At 50.3% G+C, this 9,558-nt stretch overlaps 1 protein-coding gene across 1 annotated transcript in view; it reads right to left on the reverse strand.

The window, feature by feature from the left end:
* FOXP2 (forkhead box P2) overlaps positions 1-4,055 on the reverse strand; it is a 399,917-nt gene extending 395,862 nt beyond the window's left edge. The window contains exon 1 of the mRNA XM_030450312.1: positions 3,936-4,055. The gene's annotated coding sequence lies outside the window, so the exon portion shown is untranslated. The remainder of the gene's footprint in view (positions 1-3,935) is intronic.
* Positions 4,056-9,558: the final 5,503 nt, after the last annotated feature.

A 9,558-nucleotide genomic window follows, 5' to 3' on the forward strand; every position in this document is an offset into this window, starting at 1 on the left:
TTTACATGGACAATCAATAAAGATCTCAAGTCAAAACAGGACAGGGAATGGGAATCTAAATGACAAGTATTTCTTCTAACAAAGCTTAGTTGAGAGGTATGAAAAAAAAAATTTAGTTATTCTAAACCCACTTGCTGTCACTAAATTTTAAAAGAGTAATCAGTTTGAGTGTACAAAAATTATTATTTTGCAACAAATTTGGTAGCATTTTTCAGTTTGACCGTGATTTGCAATTTTCTCCAGTCAAAATCATTCCATGGGTACTTCTCAGTGACCTATGCCCTAAATAATTTTCAATTCCTACAAGCAAGTGACCTCTTCATGATCTGACTCACAAAGAAAAAACATTATGACTCCTATGAATCTTTCTTTTTCAACCACCATCAGAATTCAACTTCTCCAAAATAAACCTGGTAAAAATAGAAATGGAACAAAAGAGTACTCAGTGTTCAAGAAATATTAATTAATCACCCAATCAGAATGATAAATACCAGCCATCACATTTTAATGATGAAAAACAAAGAGGTTAAGTGACATTTTCAATGGCACTTAGCAAAACACTGCCACAACACGGATCACATCTCAGAAGTTTTCTATTGTTTTCAGCCCACTAGCCTTGAATAACTCCTGTGCATGCAATGCTGAATCAGGTATATTCAGAATATAAAAAGCTTATTCCAGTTCACAGAAATGAGTCCAGGGGAAAAAAAAAAAAAAAAAAAGCGCTTATGCTACAGTAAATTTTTGAACACAATCGAGTCCAAAGAAACTTTCCTAAAAATACACTGGAGTCTTACAGGAATGTTTCTAAGCAAATACACCTTTAATCTTAAAATGTTATTTTTGATGCATTCTATTACAGAAGGCATTTAAAAAATGTATAAGCAACAGATGATTACTGGGGGGAAAAAAAAAATCGGTCACTTCAAAAACCTATGAAACTCAACACCTGACTATTGTGCAAACCCTAGAGAAGCTTTAAAATAGTACCATGAATTCACTAAATTAAATATCTAGAATTTTCGTACACTTGTTTTACTCTTCCTCACACTCAAAAGGATCTTTGGTAATTTTACACAAATCGTCACTAAAGAGAAAGCTACAAAAAAACCACTTAGGTTTCTTCCTCTCTCAAAGGTTATAAACACTTCACTGTAGCAAAGGCCATGTGACAAAACATGAGAATCACTGAGATTAAACTAAAAACAAAGAAATACCCAAATATTTATACAATTGATTCTGCTTAAGCTTCCTGGTAAGGTTACTGTAAGGTAAGCCTACACCAACAAGGCCTCATGTGAAGCTGTGTACTTCAGGTGCTATGTTTTAACTAAGTAAAACTTAATGTCTGATTACCTAGCTTTTGTATGTCACTAAGTGATCTTTCAATTTGCATGAAGGTTACTGTAGATGTTTTGGAAATGCTATATTTGAAACTTTCTTTCCTTTCCCTCAACCACTTAGTTATCTATTTTTACGAGTAGTTAAATGAATGATTTAAGCGTATAAAAATGCTACAGAACACTACCATTTTGTAAGAACTACATTAAAATATCAAATCATTGCAAAACAGAGGTATTTTCAATATCCATATTTAATATGAATGTATTATTATAGTCAGGAAAAATCTCAAATTAAAAATAAATACTCATTTGAACACTAAAATCTGTATCTCACTCAAAAGGATTTCATGTAGCATTAGAGAAACAGATTTAATAATTAATCATATTTTCTTTAGAGTAATATTACTAGCAGTAATGTTTTTCCTTAATGGTTTTAAATTACCTAATACAGGAAAAATAGAATTCAACCTGACAAAATCTGTTAAACTTTGTCTCTGACTTCTTTTTTCCCCCACACAGATTAGCGTGTATATACAGACACCACACAACTTCCTAGTCCCACGTTTGTGAAAAAAATTTCCAAGGGCCTGATCCAAGCCCACTGAGTCAATGCAGAGATTCCTACTGATGTCAATGGAAAGATTCTCACTGACTTGAGTGAGTTTTGGATGGGGCTTTTAATGCAGGGGAAAGACATGGGGAAATCCTCTTTGTTATGAGAACTTGTGTGTTTCTCTCTCTAAAAAGAAAAAAAAAAAAAAAAAAAAAAAGTACACAAAAACCCACGGATTCTTAAAAATAGAACTGATTCTCAGGTAGAGATGACTGCAAGTTCTTCCATCTGCAGCTCCGCACTCTCTACGTAGAGGAGACGATACCATAAATTTCGGGTGGTTACTTCTGAGATTATTTTTCCCCTGAGAATACCCCAGCAGCCCGCTTTCTGTCCAAACTACTCTCACAAGTTTTAAATGACTGTTTTCCTGCCTGCACTGCCTGCCTGCCCGCAGCCCAAGCTTTGCCCCTCTTGCCAAGAAACCCCATCCTGGGACCTCACCAATGCAGGGCCAGGGGCTGTGCCGTGAAACCGACCCACAGTCTTCTCAAACCCGACACCAACAAAACTGCGGGAAAGCAAGCAAAAAAACGCCTCACGGACTGTCTTTACCTTGGCCAGGCAAACGCAGACGGGTGGCAAAGGGCTTCCCAGCAGGTTGAGGCAGGCCGGGAGCTACGCAGCCTGCGCATCCCGCGCCCGGCGTACTGCGGGTGCGGGGCAGAGAGCGGAGGCACGGCCCTCGCCCTGCCCTCCTCCCCCTGCCCTGGCACTGCCGGCTGGAGAAGCGAAGCCCAACACAGCTCCCAGCCCCGGGCTGGCTGCCTCTCTCCCTCTCCTCAAAATTAAACTTTCAAAACTTTCCAGGTCTCGCAGTCCTCTTGAATTTCAAGTGCCGATTTCAAGAGAAGGCCCCCACGCACCAGCCACGGAGGCAGCCTCCGGAACTCCGCAGCTCTAACAGCATTACTTATTAATCCTTGGTTTTAGGCTTTTTTTTTTTTTTTTTTTTTTTTTTTTTTTTTGTCTTTTGGGAGGAGGGGGTGAGAAAGATGGTGGGCGAGAGAAAGATGGAGGGCGCGGGAAGGTGGACGACACGATGCTCCCCACTCGGGGCCACGACCTCCGGGAGGGCAGCGAGTCCCCGCGGGCACCACCCGGCCCTGCGCTTCTTCGCCCCGTCCAGGGGGGGCGCCCTGGGGCAGCGCGATGTGAGGCGCCCCGAGGGGTCGGCCGGGAGGAGAGGCGGGGGCTGTGGGGGGTGCGCCTCTCCCTCCGGCAGGCAGGCAGGCAGGCAGCACACAAAGGAGAAACGTGACACGTTTCTTCACCCGGGCTGTCTGCTGGGGAGGTCTCGGAGAGGAAAAAAAAAAAAAAATCCAAACATAAAAATCTGATTTTAAAAAGGCCCAAAACTACACAGGGGAAAGCGAGCCGAGCACGGCCGAGCCTCCCGGCACACAATCCCTCGGAAGTCCGGCCCCGAGCCCTCCCCGTCTCGCACTTCTCGTACGGGGACGCTACAGGTTGTTTGTTTTAATTACGCGTGGGTGGGGGGGCGGGGGGAGCGGCTCAGGATCCGCGGCGCTGCGCGGCCCTGCGCGGCGGGAAGTTGGCCCCGCCGACCGATGCCCGCACCCCCAGTCACAGCCGCCCCGGGAGATTCTGGGGGGAGCTGCGGCCCCGCTCCCGCCCGCCGGTCCAGCGAGCCAGGTTTAGTCAGGCACAGCCCAAACTCCGGCCGGGGCACACGCAGCCTCCTGCCTCCGAGCATACATACCCCACACCCCCATCCCCTCCGCCGCGAAGCATTTTTGGGAGCAGTGCCCCCGGGTGCCGGGGGACCTGACACATGTCACTCCTGCGGCCGCGCCGGCCGCGGCCAAACTTTCCCGCGGCGGCAGCAAGTCAGTGAGCGGCGGAGGCGAGAGGGGGGGCGGGAGCGGGTGGAAGCAGCAAAGTCACACCGGGGAGCGGGGAGGAGGAGGGGACGGGTGTGCGGGGGGGGACCAACGAAGAGGGGGGGTAGCACTTACCGGGAAGAGACACGGTGCGGGGCGTCCCGGCGAGCGGACACCGAGAAAAAGGGCGAGCGGAGCCGCGCGCCGCCGCGCGCACATGCAAAGTCTCTGCGGGCGGAGCCGCTGGCGGGACGCGCGGGCCGGGGGCGCGGGGGCGGCGCGGAGCCCTTCCGCGGGTGCGGAGTGGCGGCGCTGCCTCGCGCCCTCCCGCCGGCTGACGCTGCCTGGCGCTAGCGCTGCCGCGCTCCCTCCCCCGGCGTGCGGGTCCGCCTGTGTGCGGAGTGTGCCGCCTGTGTGTATGTGTTTTGTTGGGAATGCAAAAAAAAAAAAAAAAAAAAAGAAAAAGAAAAAAAAAAACCCGCCGCTGCACACACGGACTCCGTTGAAGAAAAGGGAGTGAGGAGGGAGCCCTCACATGATCGCGAAGTGGCCTGCACAGAAGTGCTAATAATGCGGGGGGGGGGGGAGGCAGCGGAGGGGGGACGGCAACAAAAAAAAAAAAAAAAAAAAAAAAAAAAGTGCGGCGGGACGCGCTGGGCCGTGCTCCGCTCCGGGCCGCGCCTTCCCCGGCCGGTCCCCGCCAGAGCGGGCTGCCGCTGGACGCGGCGGGAGACAGGTCCACCTGCTATGTAAACAAACCGTCGGGGAAGTTGTTTGCTCTCTGCGGCTGCCCCCTCCCCGCCCCCTCTCCCCTCCCGCCGCTCCTCTCCGCCGGCCCCGTTAGACACAACGAGTTTAGCAGAAGGGCAGCGAACAAAGCCGGGTGTTGTGCTGGCAGTGCCGGCTGTCTGCAGCCTGCTGGCAGCCTTCGGGTGCCGCGGCCCTCGCGGGAAGGCAGGCCCGGGGGAACCGCCTGGGAGGCGGCCGGCGTGGTGGGGCAGGCCTGGCCGCCCGTGGTAGCTGTGGTGAGGAGCCATGCGTGGAGCCCGAAACTTTCTTTCTCTTTTCACTCAACCCCTATTCTAGGGACATTTCGGAGCAAGGTGCAGGAGCACACACACACACACACGGCTGCCCACGAGGACGAGCCGCTCTCTCCGTGTCTAGTGGCAGCACGGCCCAAGGACTGCCGCTACCGTGGAGAAAAAAAAAAAAAAAGGCTTTTAAGTGATTCCCGGTTTAGGGGACGGGGAGCAGAAAAGTTGGCATAGTGACTGAAGAGGGGGACAAGCTGCTGCTGTCCTTCCTTCTGCAGAGCTAGGTTCTCAATCACTCGGTGTCGGAGGGTAGGGTTCGAAGGACTCCCATGAGCGCGGCGGCAGCGCACGGCGCTCGCCGAACGGAACGTGGGGTTTGTCATTTCGTAGCCCAGCTAACCACAGCGCGGGACCCCCGACCCCAAGCCCTTCGTGCGGTTTGGAATTAGAAGCCCCCCCTGTCCCCGCAGGCGAACAGAATCACAAGTGGCTGTCACTCAAAATTAACAAGCACTGCATTTATTAAACACAATTTTAAGACCCACAAACTTTGCCGCTCGCAGGAGAAGCGGCAGCCTGCCCGCTCGCCGCCGCACCCCGTGCCGCTGTATCCCGAAGAAGCCGGCGAGCCCCGGCAGGGGCACTGCCGGCCACTCGGCCCCCGGCGACACCGGGGGGGGTGGGGGGGGGGAGAGTGGGGAGGCGGAGCCGGAGCAATGCCGGCAACTCGGCGGGGCCCCCGGCGGCGGCCCCCGGCGGCGTACTGCCCCCCGCCCCGCAGCGCATCCTCCTGCCCGCCCGCGGCGGCGGGGCCGGGGCCTGGCCGGGGGCCGGGGCGGTGGCGGGGCCCGTGCGGGGCGGCGGCGGGCGGCGGGCAGCCAATGGGGCGCGCCCGGGTTCGCGAGGTGAAAGTTCACCGCCGGGGCAGGCTCGCGGCTGCCGCGGGGGCGCGGCGCTGCCGATGGGTGGTCGTAAAATATATTTATTTGCTACTCGCGACTCTTTTGTCTGGCCCCCCACCACCTCCGCTTCCCACCCCCCTACCGCCCCGTCGCTGCACGGGTTGCCGCGGAACGGGTGGCATCCAAGCGAGTTGCGAGCGCAACGGTTGCGGGTGACACTCGCCGTACACCCCGCGGAGCCCCGGGACAAAGTTTACGCGGACAGCCGCCCTGCGCGGATCCGCGCCCCGCGGGCCGCCGGGGTGGGGGCAAAATCCTGTGGAGCCCGCCGCCCCGCTCCCCGCCGGCCTGCAAACGAAATCGGGCCCCGCGGGCTCCGGCCGACAACGGGCTCCGGGGGCAAGGGCGCGCTGCGCCGCGGGGGCGCGGATTGCGCGGCCCGAAGGTCTCAGCCCCCCTCCCCTGGTGCGGGTGCGGGCGGTCAGTAAGGCGAGCCCGGCGCGAGGGAGAGGCGGCTCTGCCTCCGAAGCTGTCCGCGGCGGGCGGCCAAATGCCGGTGTCGGCGGCAGACGCGGTGCCGCGCACTTGTTGGGGGGATATCCCGGCGCACCCACCCGGCGGGGCTGCGCGGCCCGGCCCTCCGGCACCGACAACTTCGTTGGACGTCGGGCGGCCGCGGCAGCCCTTGACAGATTGAAGAACGGACGAGAGTGGAGGCACACGGAGACCCCCGGGGTGCTTCGGCCCGGTCACCGCCGTCTGGCCGGACGCCCTCTGCTCACCCGGGGTCCCGCAGAGCTCCCAGCCTAGTGCCCCCTGCCTGGGCCGCGCTTTGTTTCGAGGAGATGTGACAACCCCCGCCCCCTCGATCAAACGGCCCCCGCTGACCGCCTCTGCTCGGTGGGTAATCACACACGGGGAGCAACACGGCGCTCGGCTGCTGCAGTTGTTCGGTGTTGCTCGGGTCTGCGCGACTCGCCGGTCCCGTGCAAAATTAGAGCTCAACAAACAAACACTGCCCCGACTCTTTTAGTTCTTTTTTTTCTTTCTTTCTTTCTTTCTTTCTTTTTTTTCACCCCCCACCACCACGATTGCGGTATAAAATTTGACTGGGCTTTCTAATGAGAAAGGCTGGTGCGTTCTATTTGTTCCTGTTTACGGTTCGAGATTTCATCTAGACAATTGTATTTCTCGCTTCAAATAAACCGCTCTGAAACCATCTTCCTTTAATTAATTTAATGTATTTTCTCCGTGCAGCTGGCAGCTTTAGCTGTCTATCAGATTGCCATTTTCCATTAGGATTGTTTAGAAAGCGAGTAAGAAAGCAAACACACTCCTCTTCTAAATAGGTTCGTTCCCCTTCCTCCCTGCGCGCAGCTCCCGAGACGCTTTGGAAAGAGCATAAAATGTTGGTTTTAACCGAAGTCAAATCGAGAAGAATCTGTAATACAACATCAAAGCGAATGGAGACGTTACAAAATTGGTGGAGTTACACCACCATCTGTCGTTAAGCTTCGGGACTACAAAAGTTCAGACGTATAATAAATCTTAATGAGAGCTGGAAACTTTCTTTTTTTTTTTTTTTTTCTCTTTTTCGCCTGGAGAACTTGTCCCGAGACAGAGTGGGTTTCCTGGAGTGGGTTGAGGCTCCCGAGTGATGGGCTGCAGCTTCCTGCACTCACCGCAAACTTACCCGTCCTCTGCCTTGCTTTGCCCTGTGAGGACAAAGGGTTCATTTTAGCACCTGTTGGCTGCAAGCAGTTGCTTTTCCCAATGCACAGGCACCCTCACTTCAAGTACGTCACCTCAGGAGGTTGCGTTCATAAAAAGCAAATCTTAAACTAAAGCCACACAAAACAACAAAAACACACAAAATAAAAAGCCCACAAAACAACAAGCACAACGAATACAAGCAAAATCAATCAACCAAAAAAAAAAAAAACCCAAAACCACCAGAAAAACACCACAGATTTCTTATCTCTCCAATTATAGGGTTCAGTCTACTCAATTTTGTACACTGGTTCTTCTGAGAAACTGAATCCTGAAAAGGAATTTAAAAAAAAAAAAAAAAAAAAAGGACCTTGGCATAGTACCTAGGAAGAAGCTGTGATGTCCTAATGCAACCCCTGACTACTCTTAAAATTTCAAGTGTTGTGCCGTAGCAGAAGCATAAAATGCTTAGTATACCCTTATACAAAAATGGTACCTGCTTTGTATGAGCTCCATCAAACTTCAATATTTCTCAATTCTCCAGTTAAATCTCTTGCAAATCCCCATTAGCCACAGTTTTCAAATAACCAAGAAGGAAGATCCTTTGGGATTTTCTGGATACTGATGTTCCTTGTGTTTCAGAGGCCAGTTGCTATTCAGGGTGAGGAAAATGAAGGCAGGAATCCTCCCAGGACCCTGCCCTTCCATTTATCATTTTTTATCACAGTTCCTATTTTAAGGCAGGTGTGGTTTAGTAAGTTTGATTCAAATGGGTTGCTGTATGGAGTGTTGATCATGAAAAATCAACTTCCAAGTTGTTTCTCTTCCATTGTGGAAATTCACTGCCTTTTTGCCTGTCTTCAACCTAGCATTTTTCAAGTGATCTCAGTCCTTATGCTGTAATTAGCAATTGGCATTTCTTGACAGTGTTGTGAGGTGAAGGTGGCAGTTCAACACTCTCAGGCAAATTCTGTTTCCTAATCTGCTTCCTCATCCCAGAGAAACTCCATTTCTTATATCCTACACTAGTTTTATAGGAAAATGAAGAAGTTTCCACTTTTAGCTTGTTGACATGTCAAAACAAACTCCTCTCCTATGAAGCCATATATCAGCTCTCCAGGCTATCTCATAAAATGTTGGATTATCCTACAGGCAATAAACATTTTGAGCATTCCTTTGTGTTCTATGTTATTTTCATGTTATTCTAGAAAAATAAAATATTGCATTTTCTACCTACTCCATACATGAATAAACTCTCATAACTAAGCTTTTTGAATCAATATTAAAAAAGCTTAGGAGAAGAATGTTTAACACTCATCTGATTGAAGTAAACCCTGTGACACTTTCTCTGCTTTGAGACATAGCTAGGCCATTACAACTAGTTACTAATTTAGTAACATTTGATTAAAAACTTGCATCCAAAAAGCTGCTGATCATTTCAGAGTTTGCACTGCCTGTGGCTTTATATATGTTTGAGTGTCATTTCATTTTTAACTTATTCCATAGACATTATATCAGCAACCAAGTGAAAATAATTAAGAGTTGCCAAAGAAAAGAAAAACAAAGCATGGTGCTCAAAGTTGTCTTGCTTGAGTTATAATGCATGCTGTCCTGAACTGAACTGAGCTGAACTGACTGAACTGAAATGGAGGGATTAGAGTGTGCCAGTCTGATTTCTTTGATTCAGAGGGAAAAACAAAACAAAGTAAAACACAATAAAAAAACAAAACAAACCTGTGCAAATCTTTGGTTCAATTCTGTATTGGAAAAATATGGCAGAATTTTTGACACTGCATTTGGTATCTATATACATAAAGATAAGCTATCTTTCTGGATTCCTTTCCTATTTTTTGTGACCAGGTTTGGAGAAACATACCATGCTGTCATTTCAGGTCCCAGTCCCCAAGCATTGGTTGAATATATGAAAGTCTTATTTAGCCAAAGGTGAGGAAAGTTTTAAGGCTTCTAAACCTTTTGGTGAGTTTCCAAAGTATAACCCAGGGAGAAGTATCACCAACATATGAAAACAAGTAGCTGCGTGAGTCCCATGAACAGCTCATAACTTCTGGAAAGTTTGGCATCTGACCTGTCAGGTGGTGATAATATTTA

Source organism: Calypte anna, chromosome 1 (genome assembly GCF_003957555.1).
Source record: "Calypte anna isolate BGI_N300 chromosome 1, bCalAnn1_v1.p, whole genome shotgun sequence".
Classification (NCBI taxonomy): domain Eukaryota; kingdom Metazoa; phylum Chordata; class Aves; order Apodiformes; family Trochilidae; genus Calypte; species Calypte anna.